The sequence below is a fragment of the Ursus americanus genome, chromosome 5 (assembly GCF_024610735.1).
Source record: "Ursus americanus isolate L20-20 chromosome 5, mUrsAme1.1.p, whole genome shotgun sequence".
In the NCBI taxonomy this organism is placed as follows: domain Eukaryota; kingdom Metazoa; phylum Chordata; class Mammalia; order Carnivora; family Ursidae; genus Ursus; species Ursus americanus.
The window spans coordinates 39,512,501-39,534,206 of NC_142131.1; the positions used below are offsets into that span (position 1 = coordinate 39,512,501).

The 21,706-nt window shown below is 36.4% G+C and overlaps 2 long non-coding RNA genes across 2 annotated transcripts in view; one reads left to right on the forward strand and one right to left on the reverse strand.

Annotated features, from left to right (window-relative positions):
• Nucleotides 1-21,706, forward strand: part of LOC148110079 (uncharacterized) — a 319,030-nt gene that overhangs the window by 268,333 nt on the left and 28,991 nt on the right. The gene's annotated exons all lie outside the window — the stretch shown is intronic.
• On the reverse strand, nt 6,970-16,218 carry LOC148110081 (uncharacterized). The gene is made up of 5 exons (XR_015724325.1): nt 16,130-16,218; nt 9,384-9,487; nt 9,099-9,159; nt 7,915-8,060; nt 6,970-7,115 (listed from the first exon to the last, which is right to left on the reverse strand). It is a non-coding gene; the product is annotated as an uncharacterized LOC148110081 (long non-coding RNA).

Genomic DNA, 21,706 nt, shown 5'->3' on the forward strand with positions numbered 1-21,706 from the left:
GCTCCTCCGCTATGAGCCTGCTTCTTCCTCTCCCACTCCCCCTGCTTGTGTTCCCTCTCTCACTGGCTGTCTCTATCTCTGTCAAATAAATAAATAAAATCTTTAAAAAAAAAAAAAAAAACCCAGAGTGCTGACTTACATTCTTAGTTTATAGAGCGCCTTTCAATGGTAAACAAGAAAAGACTCCAGTCTCCATACCCCAGACTCTGGCTAACCATAAACGTGGGGCAGCAGCTTGCATCTTAAGGGTGACTTGGGGATGGAAATCTCTGCCAGTGGGAGCTGGCTGTCGGAATCTTGTGGGTTCCGGAATGAGGGGGATTCTAGCTTCTCGCTTTTGCTCCATGCTGTGCTGTTCTGTTTGCGCTATTCCCTGGGCACCTCCATCCCCTTTCTCATCTTCTAGGCAAATTCTTCTGTCTGCTCAGGTGAATGTCATACTGTGCCCAAAATCAGTACCCAGGGATCTTCAGAGTGATCCAAAAAGTTTGCAGAGTAATCATAACAAATTAAGAAATGTATTTTGAAAAAGAAGATTAAATGATATATATTTAACACAGTACTCTCTTTCTCCTTTGAAATATGCAAATAATTCCTCTGAAATCAGTGTGCAAAGCATCAGTGTGAGTAGCATTGAAATAAAAATTTGACTTACCTACCAATAGTCAACTTTTCTTCCCCACCCCAACATGGAGCACACATCCTCTTGTTACATGGCCAACTTAATTTGATTTGTTTCCAGTTGGTCTAATAAAGTACACTTTGTCCCTGTGCTCAGTCCTGAGGCTCACATTCACCTCTGCATTACCTCTGAGCACTAGTCTTCCCTTAACTGGATGTAAATATACCCACTAGCATGTAGGTGAGCCCATCCAAATTCGCCCATGGTGGCTCCCACTCTTACTGCCAGAAGGAGTAAAAGAAAGAACCTGTTAGCTTCCCCCATTTATCCTTTATTTGCATTTCATTTTTTTTTCTCCCTCTGGCTTGGGATCCCTATGTTCTTAGAAGAGAAGATCTTTTAGAAACCGCCTCCATGAACTTTACTGGATTACTTGAAATTTATGAGGAAGGAATAAAGTGAAGGGGAATATTCTTAAAAAAAAAAAAAATTCTAACTGATTAAGAGAAAAATAAAGAACAAAGTCTGTTCCTCTACTCTGTTAAGCACTTTGGTATCTTTCTGAAATTACCCTGTCATGTTTCTTTGAGAAGGGGAATTTTGCTTTTATCTACCGAGTGTAACCATGATTTTTCCTTCAAGTTACCATATGATAGATACATCAAGGTAAAAACTCCCAGTCTCCCTAGTACATTTACATTGTTTCCAAAGTGGTTTTTAGATTGTTTTGAACAATATAGTCCCTGGTGTTTACAGCCACCTTTTCAAAGCTGTATTTTGAAATCAAGTTTAGAAACACCTACTTATTGCCATCGGGAGTTTTTTTCTTGGCCAAACACCAATATGCATGTTTCAAAGAGTACTCCCTTAGCAGAGAGTTTAATTATGAAGCTGTAAGTATTATTTCTGAACATCTATTTTATTCCTGTTGTGTGTCCAAATCATTCTGACTGCAGGAACATGCAAATCTTACTTCCAGTAAATTCAGAGCATAGACATTTGGGCCTTTAAAAATTTGGAGAATAATAGTGAATACATTAACTGGTCTATAACTTGTAATTATATACACACAACGCCATTTCTTTGGTCTTGCATCAGAACCTGGTAAGAGGCAAATGTCAGTAGAGGAAGACTGCTTTCTGGAGTGGTATATCTATTATTTACTCAGTGACAGTATTGAAGAGTTATTGCCAAGTAACATAAATGCTTTATTTTAACTGAAGGGGAGCACTGTGCCTGATCAATAACTCAATAGATTAATGCAAAACAAAAACAAAAACAAAAAAAAAAAACCACAGATTAATGTGCTGGGTCCTCCAGAGTTTTCATTTTCAAAGACAGAAATGACAGATTGGGGGAAAGATCTAGAGCAAAATCCGTAGTAATGAAAGAACAGTAATTAAGGAAGAGCACCCTGACTTTTCCATTAACACTTTAAAAACAACACCATGTGAAGTTTGCAAGGCAAATTGCTCCTGATGTCTTTTTCCCCCCCTTTGGCTTCTCAATCTGTTGTGACTTAATACCAGGGAGGCACAGACTAGTTTCGCTTTCAGAATCTTGGGCTATTTTACTGGGCTCGTGGTATTTATATAGATTTAGCTCTCAGGGAAATAGGTTATATTTAACCTTCAAGCAAAGTGACTGTGGTTTGTTGTTTGTATTTGCTATTCCCTCTGCCTATAATACAACTCACTCAGATCTTTGCCTGGCTCTCTCTTTGTCATCACTCAGGTCTTTGCTTCAAGGATACTTTGTCAAAAAAGTAGTTGTGCTCGCATGCACACACACACGGTATACAGTCCATTGTCTGGATTTATTTTCTACTCTGCATCTGTCTCTATCTGAAAATTTTCTCTCTGGAATTATGTGATATTAAGTTATCTGCTTACTGCTTGTTGTTTTCCCTATTATTTCTCCCATTTTCTGTTTTTTTTTTGTCACTGTATTCCTGAAACTCATACACTCATCGCTTCATAGTAGTATTGAATAATATAGATTAACAAGAAGAACCCCATAAGGCAATATCCGTTTAAATCCATTCAACTTTGGGGGAAAAACTGTTAAATTCTAGCTTACAGAAAATGTCACACGGGGAATAAGTTGAAAGCTTTCTGTTTCACATGGAATATGCATCATAACTATTTTTCCAAATATGATTTTAGAATGAGTTGTCTATTTTATGTCAGTTCTCATTTCTTCAGAAATGGCCAAACTATCAGGTGACCTTGCAATGATGGGCCACATAGTTTCTGGTTATGATGTTGTCACAGAACTTGTCAAGTCTCAACACATACGTGAGGGCCTTTTTCACCCTGTGCATAAATCCAAGTTTTAACTGCGGGAACTCAAGTTTATAGAAGTGTATGTGGAAAACAGTGACCAGAGAAGTTACCCATCTGAAGCCCTCTGCAGCTACAGAGCTCAAACAGGGTCTAGAAGCTTTCCAAAAGAACTATTATTGGGCAGTTATATCATCTGTGAGATGAAGTCTTTCTTTGTATCCATGAGCAATTCACTAGTTTTGGGGATTAGGTTCATAAAGTCAGTGCCATTGAGAGTTTTCAAAGCAATTTTCCCTGCCATCTGATGAATAGGAGGGCCTTAACTAAGATAGAGATGTCAGGATTGCACCAAAAGACTCTTAAGTCTGCTTGGTTTCTAGATAATCAAAGCATGTACCCAAATAGAACTGTAGCTATAATTTCAGCCTCTTGTGCATTGTAGGACCTCAATAAGGAAGTATGACCAAATGGAGTTCTTTCTCCCTGAAAAGACAGCAGAGTGTTTATGCTGAAAAGGCATTTATATTCAGTGATAGAGAATTAGTGGCAGGGCCAGTGATCCCGAGAAGATATCAGCTTGTATCACCAGTTCCAGGTATTTCTATCGATTTGTAACTATGCTGTGCTTGAGTAGATAGTCACCTTTCAATAAGTAACAGTAAAGACAAAATGACTACATTTCGAAGTTGCACTCATTAATAAAAACTGGTTCTTTCCTAAGCTAAGTATGCTACTGACCTACATTTATCAAAAAGCCACAGTTACCTTTTCCTGGATTTCACATCTCTTCATGCTTGAAGCTACCATTTGACACTTCGAGGTCATTTGTTTTGGGAGTAGCTGATAAAGGATAAAAATGGATAAGCAGGCAATTTTGTCCTATGAGAAGTAAAAATAGGATTTCTGGTTCTTGCCTGACATTTTCCCTAATGCTAGGAATAGTTATCAATAATGCAACACGGTACCTTATTATTGTTCTTACTCTTTCAGCATTGAGAAAAGGCAACCATTTCAGTTGCGGTTACAGAGGACATTTCTTGCTTCATGCCCGCTGTGGAGCCAAGCTTTCTGCTCCATTAAGAGTTGACAGGGGTGAAGTATTTACCTTGTCTTCTGTGGATAATGGTTCAAAGAAGTAATCATGTTGGATTTGTAGAGGCTACACGCGATTATTTTAGGGTCTGTGATTGGAGTTTCCAGGTCGTGGGATATCACTTGTCCATTCTCCCTGCATGAATAGGTTTCTATAACTTTTGTAAGTATTTTTACTTTAGTGCACATTTTCTACCTTTTTGCCCTATGTAATTGAAAGCATTTCCATTTTGGTTTGCTGTTAAAAACTGAACTCTTGAAAAATGCACCCAGAAATTATAATAATATAATTTTCTCTTAATGTAGGAACTGACGTGGTAATTTTAATAATAACAATATTGCAAGAAACTCTAATGCAAAGAGAAAGATTAGCTTTATAAACTCATAAAAATTAGCCCAGTTCACATCAACTACATGTTTTTCCCAATTATATGTGCTTTTTACTAAAAAATAGTCAATTATTCTTCCCTGATATCTTAAATGTTCTATTTTTCAGTAGGATAAGCCACCTTTATATACAATAACTACAAAATAACTTTTAGACTAAGAGTTGGCAAAACTTCTTCAAGGCCTGAACCTACATTTTTGATTGCTTAAAGTAGATATGTTCAGTGAAGTTTTTCAGTTGCTAAGGCTGATAAAATATTTTTCTAAAATCTTGACTTGATGTAAGAACCAGCTCAGTCTTAATTAATGCCATGCTTTCAGTTCCTCTAGGGGATGATGGGACTATAAAACGATAGACTTTGTGTACAGTTTGCCAAGGTAAAACTTTCTAATTTTGACTAAATTTTCTTGCAGAAACCAGGTAAAGCAAATGCTTTTCAAAAGCCATAGCTAGGAAAGCACCAAAGGGAAAACACACTCATTTTTGAAAACTAGTCAATAGACATAGAAAGACAAGCATCTGGATGGAGAATAAAAATTAATAATTAAAAACACAAAACAAATCTCAGTTCTCCTTCTCCCAGATGATAAGATAAAATAAAATTGAATTAAAAGAGGAAATTCTACCAAGAGATTTTTGAACTACTTATGGACCTTAGAAGATAACACTTAATCCCTGCACATGTTGGGCCTCTACAGTTAGTTTCAGGTTGCTTGGCCTGGAACAGCAAGTTAATAGACTGTGAAAAGAAAGAACAAACACGAGATGAGGCAGCTGATCCATCAGCAACTATCGGGATTGGAAACAGAAATGACTAGTACCCTCTCACTTCCTAGAAAATTCAGCTCAGGAAAAAAAATAAGTTTAGGAAACTGAGGATAAGTCTTTGATGGTAAATATTTTTTATTAAAAATTAGGGGCACGTGGGTGGCTCAGTCAGTTGGGCATCCCACTCTTGATTTCTGCTCAGGTCATGATCTCAGGGTCACGGGACTGAACCCCACATATGGTTCTGTGCTTAGCCGGGAGTCTGTTTGAGATTCTCTTCCTCTCCCTCTGCCCCTCCCCCAACTCTCTCTCCCTTTCTCTCTTTCTGAGGTAAATGAATAAATCTCTAAAAAAATTAAAAAGGATGACACATGAACTTTATCCAAGATCCATGGGTATCAGGAAATAAGGGGAGGAGTATCGCCAAATATTCCTGCTATTCAGCTAATAATCTATAGATTCTGGTTTTTATAATAGGATGAACTGAAACAAGTTTGTTTATTCTAGGCTTTTTCCAACTGTATTTGTTGAAATAGCTTGGGTCCTGACCTAAAGTTCTCAGAGCTTGAAGTATTTATGAGTAGTTCAGTGATTAAAAATGCTAGGGAGGTCTTTCTCAATAGCAATTCTGAGTGCTAGGAAATGATGGATCTGTATCTATTAATTTCTCAAGGAAGAATGTGTATCCTATGACACTTATTCTCAAAGGGAATACAGTTTCCATGCACATTTCTTGACAAAAGTTTTAGAGAACAAACTTGATCGTATAATATATTTCAAATTTTGTTAAGAGGGTAGATTTAACGTTAAGTGTCCTTACTACTAAAAGAAGAAAAAGAATGCACAGAAACTTTGGGAGGTGCTGGATATGTCTGTTACCTTGGCTGTGGTCCTGGTATCACAAGTGTTTGCATATTCATCTAAATTCATCAAACTCCATACATTAAATATGTGCAGTTCTTTGTATATCAATTATGCCACAATAAAGCTATTAAAAAAAAAAACCTTCAGTGAAGCGAGAAACAAAACCATGGTAATGGAAAAGAATGAAAGTATCTCAAACCTTAACAGTGTTGGAAGGGGGAAGGTGAGAGAAGATGAAGAATGGATTGATCACAAAAAATTAGTCCCATTTTTGCAAACTTCCCTGAATCCCTACCATTGCTATACACTTTTTCAGTGCTCTCACATTGTGTTTGGGACATTCTGCCTCAACTCTCTAATCTGGGCTCACCTAAATTATGTGCTTTGGCCAAAAGTATAATAAGTATAATTTATTGTGTTATAGATAGATGATAGCTAGCTATCATGTTTGGGATTGGGAAGATCAGAGTACATATAGGCAGCATATAGAATGGCACGCATACAGTTATCCTTCCTTGTTAATTTGATGTATGTACCCAGGTCCAAGGATTAAAGCAGTTCTCTTGAAATTACCTATTTTTAAAAATTCCCTATTTTTAAAAGTTCTAATATTGAACTGAAATATATTATGGATTAAATGACCTAAGTTAAACGTAGGCTGGTATCTCTACAGAGTATTGTCCTACAGTTACGAATAAACAGATTTTTTTTTTTTTCTCAACAGTGAAATCAAGAAAGCTCCTCTCCTTCTAATACCCTTGACAGAGAAAATTAGAAGTTGAATGGGGGAAAAAATTAAACTACAAGTAAAATATTAGCAAGTTACACACACACACACACATATATATATAGTGTTTAAGCTTTATTGAAGAAAATTGTAATTGTGAGAAATACACATAAACAGAATTTATTTCAAAGATTTTGTAAACAGAAATAGCAGTAATAATTGTTTAGAGTTGAAACAAAATCATAGTCTTCAGTTCCTAAAATTGATGCTTGTCTTCATGTTTAAGAATTGTTATGGAAAACAATTCCCATTTTAACCCCTTTCTCTCCATGTCTGCACAAGCCACACTCACCTGGATCCTAGGGGAAACTGTTCCCAGAAAAACAAAAACAAAAACATTAGAGGTATTTGTTATTGGTGAGAAAAAGGAAAAGATTATCAGTGATACTGTACATTCACACTTCTTTTAAGACTAAGCATACAGCATACACATAATTTACTTAATAGTTCAGTAACACATTCCATTATCCACTATATCACTATCTCCTACATTAGAAAATTTAGGCAAAAATCAGAAAAATAGCCATATAATAACGTATGATTACCCCAGGGATTTGGGAAATAGTAAATGAGGGTACAGCACCTACAGCTGGCCCGAGCTGCTATAATGAAAGACCCATAAATACAATGACTTAATTATGATAGATACTTTACTTTTCTCCCAAGATTGAAAGCTCAGGGCTGGTAGGGAGACCCCGCTGTTACCACAATGGAGCTTCCAGTGTTGCTCTGATCATCATTCTCAAGTTAGGGGAAATGGTCCATGGCAAGCAAGCAGCTTCAACTTTTAAGAAGGGGTCTGGAACATGCATATACCCCTTCCACTCACATTCCTTGCCTGGAACTTGATGAAATGTCTATAGTGAGCTTATAAAAACAAAACAACGAAAAACTAGAAAATACTGTTTCTAATGAAATAGCTATGGGCCCAGTTATAATTCTGGAAATCCATTTTAAGAGGTAATGAGAGAATGGAAATTGTGAAGGGAATGAACATCTTATCATAGAGGATGTGGAGGCTGCATTTTCAAAAGATGGTCTATATTTCATACCATATGCTCTTGCCTATGTCCCACTCCCACATCCAAAAACAGAATTAAAAACTTACCTGACTTCTGGGATATGTGACCAATAGAAGGTAGCACAATGGACTTCCTGTGACATCTGAGGCTGTCATAAAAACCTTGACAGCTTCTTCTTGCGTCTGCTGGAATACTATTTTGGGGACCATCCTTGGGGAACTAAGCCATCTTACTGCAAGAAATATTATTTCACTCGTATGTGGAATTTAAGAAACAAAACAGAAGAACAGAGGGGAAGGGAAGGAAAAATAAAATGAGATGAAAATAGGGAGGCAAACCATAAGAGATGCTGACCTCTAGGAAACAAACTGAGGGTTGCTGGAGGGGAAAGGGATGGAGGAAAGAGATAACTGGGTGATGGGCATTAAGGAGGGCACTTGATGTAATGAGCACTGGGTATTATATGCAAATGATGAATCTCTAAATTCTACCCCTAAAACCAATAATACAGTATATGTTAACTAAATTGGATTTAAATAAAGAATTTTTTAAAAAGTTCGAGGCACATGGAGAAGGCATATGTAAGTTCTTGAGTCAACAAGCCTACCTAGGTGTGTAGTGAACAGTAATCATCAATCATCAGCCACATTAGTGACCTATTTTGGATATGCAGCCCATTTAAGCTTTTGGATAGCTCCAGTTCCAGCGTCCCTCTGACTACAACTGCATGAGAGTCCCTAAGACAGATCACCCAGGTGTGCCAGTCAACCATAGAACCATGAAAAATAATAATAAATTGTTTTAAACTTCTATATTTGAAGGCAGTTTATTACACAATAATAGGTGATAAGATGATAAATATTTATTATGGACACTGAATGATATCTCTTTGTTTCTCTCTGAGTTGAATGCTAAGTATTATGCTAGCAAAAGATTCTCCCTTCCTTTGCTTTACTTTTCATATTAAAAGTGATTATTTGACCATGTGCTGGGCTGGAGCCACTTCAGTGTCCTTGCCTGAAATACCTTTCCTCCATTTCAGTCTAGATCTTAGTCATTGTTAAAATTTAAGTACCCCCAGGAGAGGAACTTTTCGTATACTATCAACCATTTTTACCTTAAAGTGGAATGAAAGATTTGAGAGTATGTGTTACAAATGGGTATGGGACAGAATAGATTTCAGGCGTTACCTTTTTAAGCAAAGCAAAAATGAGACAGCAGCATCTAATGGGCAAGGAACTGGGAGAAATCAAATGTAAAATTCACTTACCTCCTAAGTTTGCATAGATTCTGTCCTATAATTCAACAGCCACTTAAGAGAAGCAGAACTCCTAGGGGGACATAGGAGGACATAATCGACAAATTATTTTATTGTAAGTCTTACAGAATTTTGTGTATCCATCATAGTGTTTATCTTTCTTTGGATTATTTCTATGTGGATCTAATCTTGTGGGTGCCCAGAGTTACTGATAAAAAGTAAGATAGGCAGTAATAAGTGATTACTCCCTCCAACCGGTGTAGGTTCCAGAGCTTGGTCATTCAGAGACTGAATTACCTCAGAGGTTGCACGTCCTTCTCATTAACGTATCAGTAATTTTCCAGAAACTCTGTGGCTAGAGCATTCTTCTTAAGTTGAATAGAGATCATTTTTCCATAAATCTTAAAAAGAAAATCAAATGAAGATCATCATCTGTAAATTATACATAGATACTTAATTATCCATATAGTTAAATGACACACACTATAATTAGTTTTGCCTTCAGGGATGTAATAAAATGGGTAGTGGTACCTTTGCTTACCAATACATATATTAGAAAAAAAATCTGTTATAGTCATCTCTGAGAGTCAGAATTAAGAAATTATCTTTTGGAGATATTTATGAGTAGAGAAGTAAAGATATATTTATTTTTACCAACATATGCCTATGGCTTATTTCCCTGGGTTTGTGCCACTGAACATATGTGAACTACTTAGGAAAGTAAAGCAATATGACATAGAGAAGACTTGTTTCTCCATAAAAAAGCACATAAAAATAATAATGCTTTATTATATGTTATACATAATAGACATCACACATAGTATATAATATATAGTACATATTATACATAGCATAATATGCATATGCACGACATATATATCCCTGTGTTGCTGAGACTTATTCATGTGAATTCCTGAACTGGGGAAATCGACAGCCTATTGCTTGTTGCTTCTTTCTTCCCTCCCTCTCACCTTTCATACTGTGGACTTTGTCAACATGAACCTCTCTGAGGACTAAATTATAGCCAGAGAGTGCCTGGGGACGTGGAGAGAAGGAAAACCAGTACACCGTATTAGTATCTTGATGAAGGCCAGTGGACCTAACATTTTCTATGCTCTCTGTATTAAGACATCAAATTCTTGTGACATGTTTAATTATATAAGGAAAGAGGAAAACAGACCTAGTTCTCTACATATACAATTGTTCCCAAAGTCTAACTAAAGTTATAACTCTTTTTTTTTTTAAAGATTTTATTTATTTATTCGGCAGAGATAGAGACAGCCAGCGAGAGAGGGAACACAAGCAGGGGGAGTGGGAGAGGAAGAAGCAGGCTCCTAGTGGAGGAGCCTGATGTGGGGCTCGATCCCATAACGCCGGGATCACGCCCTGAGCCGAAGGCAGACGCTTAACCGCTGTGCCACCCAGACGCCCCTAAAGTTATAACTCTTAAAATACTATATTTTGACCTCAAAATTGATTGGTAGAAAAAGTTATTGCCCTGATAAAAATATCATTACAAAGCCCAACTATTCTAGAACGGTTGCGCCTACGTAACAGGGAACAATTTCTCTCACTTGACGAGTTCAGAGGTAACCATTTCAGAGCTGGTAGGTTGGCTCCTGGAAATGCCACAGAGACTTAGCACCAGCTGAGTGGATTCCATTTTCATGTCCACAAAATTGTTTTTCTACAATGTATCGTGTTCCCATTTCAGGAAAAACGAAGTAGGCCCAGTGAACGTCAAAAGTAAATGAATGATTTGTCCTTTGTTTATGAGGAAAACAATACTTTTCTGTAAGCTCCAGCCAATGGAACACTTTTTATATTATTTTGGTCAGAATTAGGACACAAAACTACTGATAATCTGAAAAAAAAAAAAAAAAAGCCTGGAAAATGAAATGTGAAGGGGAATACCTACCTTGCAACCCTAAACAACACAGGGATTTCCTTCAGTGATGACGAAGGGGGGATGCGTGAGTAGCAAAAGCAGTGTCTGCTCCAATATTGAATGTCCCTAGCTGCTATGAAATTAAAAATTTTCCCAGGGAAAAAATAAAGGGCACTTTAAATTTTTAAAGCACTGTTGAGAACTTTGCTCTGACAGGGCAACAGGGAAAACCCCTGGGTGGCAAAAGTGATCAATCATGGAAAAAGAGTTGGACAGGTCAATAAATATTACACTGGCAAGCCGACTTTGATGTATGAGGGAACAGCAAAGTCTAACTTCCTATAATGCTGTGCTAGGTGCCCTGATGGAAAGCAAATGCATCATTCAATAGACTCCTTCAATTGGAATTACCATACATAACTGGTGCAGCCACTTTTCATTACTGAGGACAGTCAAGACATGCTAGGATGGGGCTGGAGTCTGTGATGCGAGTGTCCGCAGAGTAAAAGATATGACCTTGATTTTTCCAGTCTTACTATTATTCATAGAATGATAATTTGAGTGAACCAGCAATCATTAGCTACAATAACTGGCTCTGTCCTCCTGCCCTAGGTAATCACCTTTACAATAATGGTGGTGGGACGGCAGGGATACATGAATATATTGTTTACTTCCTATGTCAAAGAAAAAAGAAAAAAAAAAGGAAGGGAAGGACAAATGCCTCCACTAAGGCACCACGGTAAGCAATTTACCACAGGAATAGGGCAAAGGAACTGATTTTCTCCCAAGACACTTCTTGGGATATATTTTTTTAAAGATTTTATTGATTGACTAATTTGAGAGGGCAAGCGGGGGGAGGAGCAGAGGGAGAAGGAGAGGCAGAAACATTCAAGGAAACTCTGTGCTGAGCGCGGAGCCCAACGGAGGACTCAATCTCATGACCCTGAGATCATGACCTGAGAGGAAACTAAGAGTCAGACACTCACCTCACTGAGCCACCCAGGTGCCCAATCTTGCAATATTAATAGTTTCTTTTTTCTATAAAATATACTGATGTGAAAATTAAAAATTTTTCTTTTTTCATATTTGTGAATCTTTTTGTATTGTTATTCTTAAGTTATTGCTTTTTTTAAACTTTTCTATTATTATAACACAGTGGTTAGATAGCTTCAGCAGAAATTGTGTCATGTCCAAAATATTGCAGTCCGTCCCTATTACTGAGTAAACATCCCCTATTTTCATTTACTGCCTGAAAATGATAACAAAAGTAAACTGAAATCTAAGGACTCTCTTCCAATTCTTCGGTTACTTCCCTCACTCTATAGAATGGCCTAGACTTTTCTGTTTGTATCAGTCTGCTTTAACAAAGTGCCACAAACTGGTCGTTTAAACAACGTAAGTTTACTTTCTCACAGTGCTGGAGGCTAGAAGTCAGCAATCAGGGCCTCCAAACAATTGGTTCCTTCTAAGGGCTGTGAGGAAGAGATCTGTTTCAGGCCTCTCTCCTTGGCTGTGGATGGCTGTCTTCTCCTGTGTCTCTTCCTGTTATCTACCTTGAGTGTAGGTCTATCTCTGTGCTCAAATCTCCCCTTTTCATAAGGACAACAGTCATAGCTCACCCTACTCCAGTATGACCTCATCTTAAGTAATTACAAGTACTGGAGGTTAAGAGTTCAACATAGGTATTTGGAGGGAGACACAATTTAACACATAACCCCTTCTTAGAAACATTTTTTATTTTTTGAGCTTCTTTGCCAGCTGTCACTTCCCCATTAGTGGCAAGCTTCTTGAAGGTAAAACCACTAGTTCGATTAAGTTTCCCAACTGATGTTTATATACACTTATCCCCTTTACCGCGTTTACCCTTGTAGCAATACTCTAAGGTAGCACTCAGTGAGTAGGTGAGCTAACAAAGGCTTAGAGATTTTTGTGATTAGACTAAAACCATTGGGAAAATGACTAAGTCAAGACTTAAATCTGTATTTTCTGACTGCCTGGTTCCAAGATATTTTCAATACAGTCATTCTGCCTCCACTCCCTTACCATTCATGCACACCTTGTTTGAAGTTCTAACAGCTTTTTGGTCTTTTCCTACCGTAATTTTTGGCTCACACCTTTTTAAAAGATGTTTGGTTTGTAAAAACAATGCCATAAAAACAATGAAAGTTAGTGGAAGTTAAAAAAAAATCTTAGGTAAAATCGAATCAGCCCATGTAACTTATTTTTATGCCAGAGAGGATTAAGATAAATTGCTTGCCATACAACCTCCTCACTTCATTGACTCCTCCAGGCCACCTGAGACAAATAACTTTTAATTTTGTGGTCTATTAGAGGAAATGCTTTAAAACTTATCTGTGTACATCTTAAACTCTTATTAACATTAAACCATTGTGACTTCATTCCTTCGATAGGAAAATATGTAGCGTATTTCTTCTAAGTAGCCAGTAAAGCACAATCCACCTAATACACTACTCTTCAAAAGTCATTTACATAGGATAGGAGATAATGAAGTGACTTAGTTTCTTTCATCTGCTACCTCCAATACTTTAAGAAAATCAGTAATGTCGCTAAAGTTTGAAAAAAAAATTATTTGTATTCTTGGAGAGAAGGCAGCCTCTGCAAACCTTCATACGCATTAGTAAATATTACAATTGTGCCTTGACAATGCAGATGTCAACCTGGCCCCCAACCCTTTTTTTTTATAATAATTTTTTATGTTATGTTAGTCACCATACAATATATCCTTAGTTTTTGATGTAAAGTTCCATGATTCATTACTTGTGTATAACACCCAGGGCTCCATGAAATACGTGCCCTCCTTACTACCCATCACCAGTCTATCCCAATCCCCCACTCCCCTCCCCTCTGAAGCCCCCAGTTTGTTTCCCAGAGTCCACAGTCTCTCATGCTTCATTCCCCCTTCTGTTTACCCCCCCTTCATTCTTCCCTACCATCTCCTACCGATTTTCCATTTATGTTCCATAAATGAGTGAAACCATATGATAATTGTCTTTCTCTGCTTGACTTATTTCACTTAGTATTATCTCCTCCAGTCCCGTCCATGTTGCTGCAAATGTTGGGCAATCGTTCTTTCTGATGGCTGAGTAATATTCCGTTGTATATATGGACCACATCTTCTTTATCCATTCGTCTGTTGAAGGGCATCTCAGCTCCTTCCACGATTTAGCTATTGTGGACAATGCTTCTATGAACACTGGGGTGCATATGGCCCTTCTCTTCACTATGTCTGTATCTTTGGGGTAAATACCCAGTAGTGCAATGGCTGGATCACAGGGCAGCTCAATTTTTAACTTTTTAAGGGACCTCCACACTGTTTTCCAGAGTGGCTGGACCAACGTGCATTCCCACCAACAGTGTAAGAGGGATCCCCTTTCTCCACATCCTCTCCAACATTTGTTGTTTCTTGCCTTGTCAATTTTTCTGGCCCTCAAACCTTAAGGAGCAGTGATTGGGAAGGTGTGGAAGGGGTGAGGGAGGACAGCCCAAGCAAAGGGTATCTTTGATTAACTTATTTTGCAAATCAGGTTTTAATCAACACTTTAGATCAAGGACATATCTTTAAAGATGATACTATGAAGGCAGAAACTATTTTTATTTTTACTATTGTATTCCCCATATCTAGCAAAGTACCTTGGACATAGCGTTTATTTAAAAATATTTATTGAATGAATAAATGAATGTGAATGGTATGAAAATCTTCTAAACATGAGGTTAAAGAGAAGCAACTTTTACATAAGTAAAATACCATTGAAATAACAAATTCAGCCTATTTTTCCAACTGTTTTTGAGTTTTGCTTAAACATTTTACTCATTTATCTAGGCATCCATGCAATTCTTTTGTTCATCTGAAATAAATGTGACTTTCCGGTATAAACCAGGGGCTGGATTATGACAGAAAGGATTAACTTAGAAAGTGATGGTATACATAAAGCATGTTAACATATATAATACATGTGCTATATAATGGATATACATACATAGCCATACGTGTATATGTGTGTGGTATGACACATGCACATGTATATTACATGACAGTGGATAGTACTGAGACTAACATGGTGCTACTGGAGATAAACAGCAGAAAAAAAAAATGCAACTGGAAGCATCTGTCAAGGAGCCTCTTGCTGTTTTCGCTCTCTTGATTCTTACTTAAACAGTGCTACAGATTCAAATGACTGAGCAGGTCAGTGTAAAAAAATGCTGTTCCACCGAGGCCTCTGCCTTTCTCCTTGGACAGGCTCCAGAGGGGGAAAAAATGAGAAAACCGATCTGCTCCAGAGACATTAGCTGTAAAGCTTTAGGCATTCTTTGACCAATCTAGCATTGAAAAGAATAAATAAGTCTGAAAAAGATCTATCTTTGCTACCATACTCGTTACCTGTTTCCAGAAGTGTTATGTATAAAAGGAAAAAAAAAGCCTTGGTTAAATTTCTCATTTTTTGCTTTTGGTTAGTTTGTATAAGCCCACACAAATACTTGTTTATGTATATTGTTATATAATATAAAATAATTATATATCTTTTAAGTGAATTTATATACCTTAATACCAATAAAATGTTTAGATCTAATGAACTGAACATTGAAAAGGCCCTCTTTGGTTATGACATTATGATAAGCAACACTCAGGAAAGGTAAAAGGCACGATATCACAACTTTAACTTCCATCAAATGGCATTTTTTCAAGCATTATCTCTTTTGACCTTTGCAAAAGCTTTGTAGAGATGTTGTCATTGACCTGTATTACAGATGAGGAAACAAGTCTGTGATTGGTAAGATGGTGTCCCTATGGTCACATAGCTGAATCCGGGTCTCCAGTCTATGTATTTCAGACTACACTCTGACTCTCCCATTCTTTAATGAATGGCCCGTAGCCTGCTAAAGAACTTGATGAGTCTTCTTTGTGGGATGAAGTGATGTGAAAAAGAAAATCTTTTCTTCAGAGCTTGTAAATGTGAAACATTCAAAGTGTTTTTGTTTTAGTTTTCCCAATTCTTAAAGCAGGAATCCTCTTTTCCTCATCCTCCACACTATATTCAATAGCAATTTGTTTTGTCCACTCTCTCTCTCTCTCTCTATCTTGAATCCAATCACTTCACTGCATGTCTTATGGTACTTTCATCTTAATGGCACTTACCAGTCTCTTGCCTGGCTTCCTGTCTCCCTATTTTCACTCTGGTGCCCATTTCTATAAAGAATAAATACGTGGAGTTACATTTATTAAAAAAAATCCATAACCCTAATTTCTCTAAGCAAATTATTTTAATGCTTTCCTTTTGGAGAAACCATTTATTTGCTTTATAACACATAGGATATTTTCAAAACACTGATGTTATGCATATTCATATTTAATAATAACAGGAGTAAAGGAGTTGGTATATCCTCCAAATATCAAAGTGTTACTATATCCCCAAGCCACATCGTTTTATAATTAGATCACCTTGGTATGCTTAAAAATTTTTAACTGTGATGCTATGGCCTAGATGATTAGGCCATAAGCGTATGATTTAACATTATACTGTAATTTTGATGAACAAATTTGGAGGGTAATTCAAGATGGAGTGTGAGATACTAGACCAGTCTCATTTCTATGGTTGTCTTATTCCCGGAGTTGCTCCTGAATGAAAAGAAAGGAAAATGAGGGTTACACTGCACTTACCTGGAAGCTGCTGTGTAGGCACTGACCAGTTCTTGAACACCATTGCTTCCCTGTGCATTAAACAAGCAGTGTTCTCTTTAGGGATGCAATTAATCAGTTATCTCAATCTGGTGAATTTCAGCAGACAGCCTCTGTGTCAACAGTTACAAGTAGCTAGGGAGTAAAAAATGAGTCTGTGTATTATTGTCTATCTTTCTTCCAGGTATTTCTCCACACTCTATGTGGTTGATAGAGAAAGGAGAGTTTGTTGATTCCCGTATCATTTCTAGATTGGAGGTTTTTAGCCTGAAGTTTTGTTGAGACTCTTTAAGAGTGGTCAGACACGTCCCAGGATGTAAAGAAACCAACGGAGAGAAAGAGAGAAAGAGGATTTGGTATGGGTCAATGAATTCAGTTTGTGTTAAGTTTCAATTCCATTTCATAGAACTGTCCTAGCCATTAATTGTTATCAAGAAACGGGAAAATATTTTAGTTTGTAAGACATATTGAACCTTCTGGGTCTGAAATAATCTGTGTAAGAAATCTAGGAGAAATGAATACTAGTTAGCCCTTGAAATGGGATTGAGAGATTACAGACCTTGACAAAAACCATGAGAAACTAATGTCAAGCAGCTAAATCAACCGTGTTGGTTTTTCAGGAAACAGTTTTGGGGAACATTGATATTTGAAATGCATTAGAGCTGCTTGCAGTAATTATTACCAGTCATATCTAGAGAACCAGTACCCCAGATTGTGAAGATATAAAGCATTTTCTTCCCACTCTAAGTAGAAAAGAGTTGAGAAAAGAAACAATATCTATTATTAACAAATGTTGCTCAGCAACTATCAGAAAAATAGAGTAAATAATAATGTTTTTTTCCCCCATAGGATCAAAGTGAAATTTTTTGGTCCACATAAAGAATAACAAGAAATTTCAAGAGATACACAAATGTCAGAGACTGAAAATTTATGTTGCCTCCTATAAATTAGTACCCAAAAGCTGAGGAATAATTGCAAGCTAAGATACCTGGGGCTATTACTAAATATTTAAATGCTTCTTAAATTCAAATTCGGGGTATGAATCAGCAGGTCTCAGCTCAGAAAAGCCTTAGAAAATTTTGAGTTTGACTTAATTTGAGTTTGGGTTGTTTTTTTTTTTTTTTTTTTTTTTTACCTAACTGAAAGTGATGTTTTGTTGAGATAAACTACTGGAAATTTCTCTGTGACATTAAAGTTACAATAAGAATCTACTGACAACCTTACAGTGATCAAATAATTAAATTCAGTTAATTCTCAGGGCCATACCCCAAATACTTCCAAAGAAAATGCAGCTCTCCTTTGACCCTAAATACGCCCAGAACAAAATCAGACCAGGGCAAAGGAGCTCCTTAGAGTTCTGCCAAAGTCTACAGCTACCATTCTTATTTGTCTTCCTATGAATTTATAAAGTATTATGGTCTGACATTTAATTTTGGAGTTCTCTGTAGATATCATATGATAATTAATTCTAGATCTCATTTTTGTTTTTTAGCAATATTTTGAGTTATAATTTATGATCTGTCAAATGCACAAATCTTAAGTGTAAAGCTTGAAGAATCGTGAGAAATATAAACATGATATAACCATTACTCAAAACACAAGAGAAAGAAATCTATCACTCCTAAAAGCACCCTTGTTACTTGGTCCAGTAGCTCCTAATTTCTGTCATCACAAATTAATTTTCTCTGTTACTGAACAGCTTATAAATGAAGTCATATAATATGTCCATCATATAATAATATCTTCTATGTCTGTCTGTCTTTCATCCAACATGTTTTTGAAATTCATCTATGTAATAGTGTGTATCAATAGTCCCTTTTTTTTTTCCTTTGGTATTGTTGACAAGTCTTCCTTAAGAATATCCAAAATTCATGCATATTTTCTCCTATTGATGGGCATTTGGGTTCCTTCCGGGCGTAGACTATTATGAATTGAGCTGCTGTGAATATTCTTATATATGTCTTTTTGTAGACACACAGGTTTATTTCTCCAGTTCATGGGAGTGGATCTGTTGTGCCATAGAGCATGTTTGTGTGTAAACTTGAAAGAAATTACTAGTTTATCAACTAGCTGTGGCATTTTACAATACTATCAGCAGCTTATGAAAATTTTCTTTGTTTCCCATTTCTACTCATCAAAATTTTTAATATCACACATTGTAACATTATCTCATTGTAGCTTTATTTATCACTGATGAATAATAATGCTTACCAAATTTTCATATGCTCTTTGCCCACTTGAAAATGTTCTGTTGTGAAGTATCTATGTGGATATTTTTGTCCACTATCTTTTTCTATTTAGGGTGTTTGTTTTCTCCTAATTGGTAGAAGTTTGCTATGTGTCTTATGTATCAATTTTTTGTTTCATATCCTATATTTCATATGATGTCCAGTCCGTAGCTTACATTTTCACTTTCCTATATGATGTCTTCAGATGACAGAAGTTATAAATTTTGTAAGCTATAATTTTTCATATTTTTTTCTTTTATGGTAAGAATCTTTGTCTGTCAGATGGTTGGAAAAACATTCACTTATGTTTTATTTCTAGAATATATATACTTTTTGTTTTCAGATGTAAGTAAAATAATTTTTATATACAACACAAGCAAAGTTAGGGGGTCAAAGTTTATCGTCTATCTATATACATATCTATGTATATGTGTGTGTAAACATACAAACACACAAAGTCATTCCATAGACACTAAAAATGCTTTACTTTTCCTTTTAAATGATTTTGCCAGCTGTGTTGAAAATAAGTTTTGGTCGATTTCTGGATTCCATTCATCTCAGTGACATTCATTTTATAACTGGAAGCCTTATCTCCCACTATCCCTCACCCATTTTGCCAGTCACCATATTCCTTTGAAAACATCAGTTTCTCTGCACTTATGGGTCTGTTTCTGCTTTTGTTCATTTGTTTTGTTTTTTAGACTCCACATATGAGTGAAATCATGTGGTGGTGTCTTCCTCTGACTTTGTTCACTTAGCATAATACCCTCTAGTCCATCCGTATTGTTGCAGATGGTGAGATCTCATTATTTTTTACGGCTGAGTGATATTCCATTGTAGGTATAGAACACAGCTTCTCCATTCACCTATTAGTAGGCACTTGGGTTGCTTCCATATCTGGGCTATTGTAAATAACGCTGTAATAAACATAGGGGAGCATATATCTTTTCAAATTAGTGTTTTTCTTTTCTTTGGGTAAATTCCCAGTAGTGGAATCACTGGCTCATCCTCTATGTTCCTTAATTTTTTATTAGATTTTTTTTTCTCCTATTGTGCTGCTTTAGATTAATAAGTTTTTCAATAATGTTTCCTCAAATTCTTCTGGGTTTTTTTGTTGGCTTGTTTTAATTTCGTCATCTGTGGTTTATTTCAAGACCTCTCTCTTGTTCTGATTTGGTCCTTTCATAGCCTATTGATATTAATAAATTAAATAATATCTGACAACTAAGGATTCTAATTGGAATATTTTAATGTTCTTTTATATTACCCAGATTGTCCATTTCTATCAGAACAAATTCTTCGGTTTCTTCTACTTAGAACCTCTTCTATCATTACTTGCTTTCCTCAAATGTATGATGTTCCTTACTTTTCATGAATTCCTTAGTTCCTTAGTTACATGAATTCATTCATTCAATTACTATTCATTGATTAGTTACCATGTGCCAATCTTTTTTCTAGGTGCTTAAAAATACATTAGTTAGGGGCACCCAGGTTGCTCAGTTATTAAGTGTCTGCCTTCGGCTCAGGTCATAATCCCAGGGTCCTGGGATCAAGCCCAGCATCCGGCTCCCTGCTCATCAGGAAGCCTGCTTCTCCCTCTCCCACTCCCCCTGCTTGTGTTCCCTCACTTGCTGTCTCTCTCTCTGTCAAATAAATAAAATCTTTAAAAAAATACATTAGTTAGGATTAAAACAAACAAACAAAAAAGAAAGATCCCTTTCCTTATTCAACTTAAATTTGGAAGAAGTGGGTAGAAAGTAAACAACAAGTATGATAACCTAATTCTATAGGATGTGGAAAGATTCGAGCTGTTGTGAAAAAAAGGAAAAGAAGTGGAGGATGAGAGACTGTGTTGTGAGGGTCAGATAATTTTAAATAATAACATAATGATAGATATGTTGAGAAATAACATTTAAGAAGATTTGGCCCAGGAGGGCCAGCGGTCAGTTCACATGGAGAGTCACAGGTCACGAGGTCTTAAAAGCACTAGAGGATATGGTTTTGTATCACTAAGGGATATGGAGATCATGATAATGATTGTCTTCTGAGTGAAATGGGGAGTCACTGAAAAGTTTTGGGACTCAGCATGGTATGTGTTACATATTTTAATAGATCACTACAATGAGATAAATTAGATATGGAATATGAAAAAAAGGGAGGAGTAACTGAAGAGTTCACATTTATTAGTTTTGGCTTTTTCATATCATTGTGGTGAATATGAATATGAAAAAAGGGAGGAGTAACTGAAGAGTTCAAATTTATTAGTTTTGGCTTTTTCTTCATTTTTTTAGTGGTCATGATCAACTGATAGAATGATGTGGATGTGTTGGTTTCGAGATGTGTATAACACACATTTAAGCAGTTGGTTATGGGAGTCAGGAGTACAGAAGAGTTCTGAGCTGGAGATAGAAATCTGGGAGGCATCAGCATGGAGAAAGTATGAAATCACTTAATTTGTCTAACAGAGTATATACTACATTTATTCCCCTTATAAATATTTTTGTTTTCAGATGTAAGTAAAATAATTTTTATATACAAGTATATAAACACAGCAAAAATCTAAGTTATTGTTTTGCAGTTTAATAGTCCAACATTTTACTAACTGGAATAACTTGTATCACATGTAAATTTAAAGAAGTACATGTATATGGGGGCAAGTAGACCTTGAAATATTTTTCTTAGTGTTTTGGTATTTGGATACATTGAATTGAAGCCAACTAGGGGCACTGGGTAGCTCAGTCAATTGAGTGTCTGACTCTTGATTTTGCCTCAGGTCATTTTTCACTAAACTTTTTAATATTAATGGTTC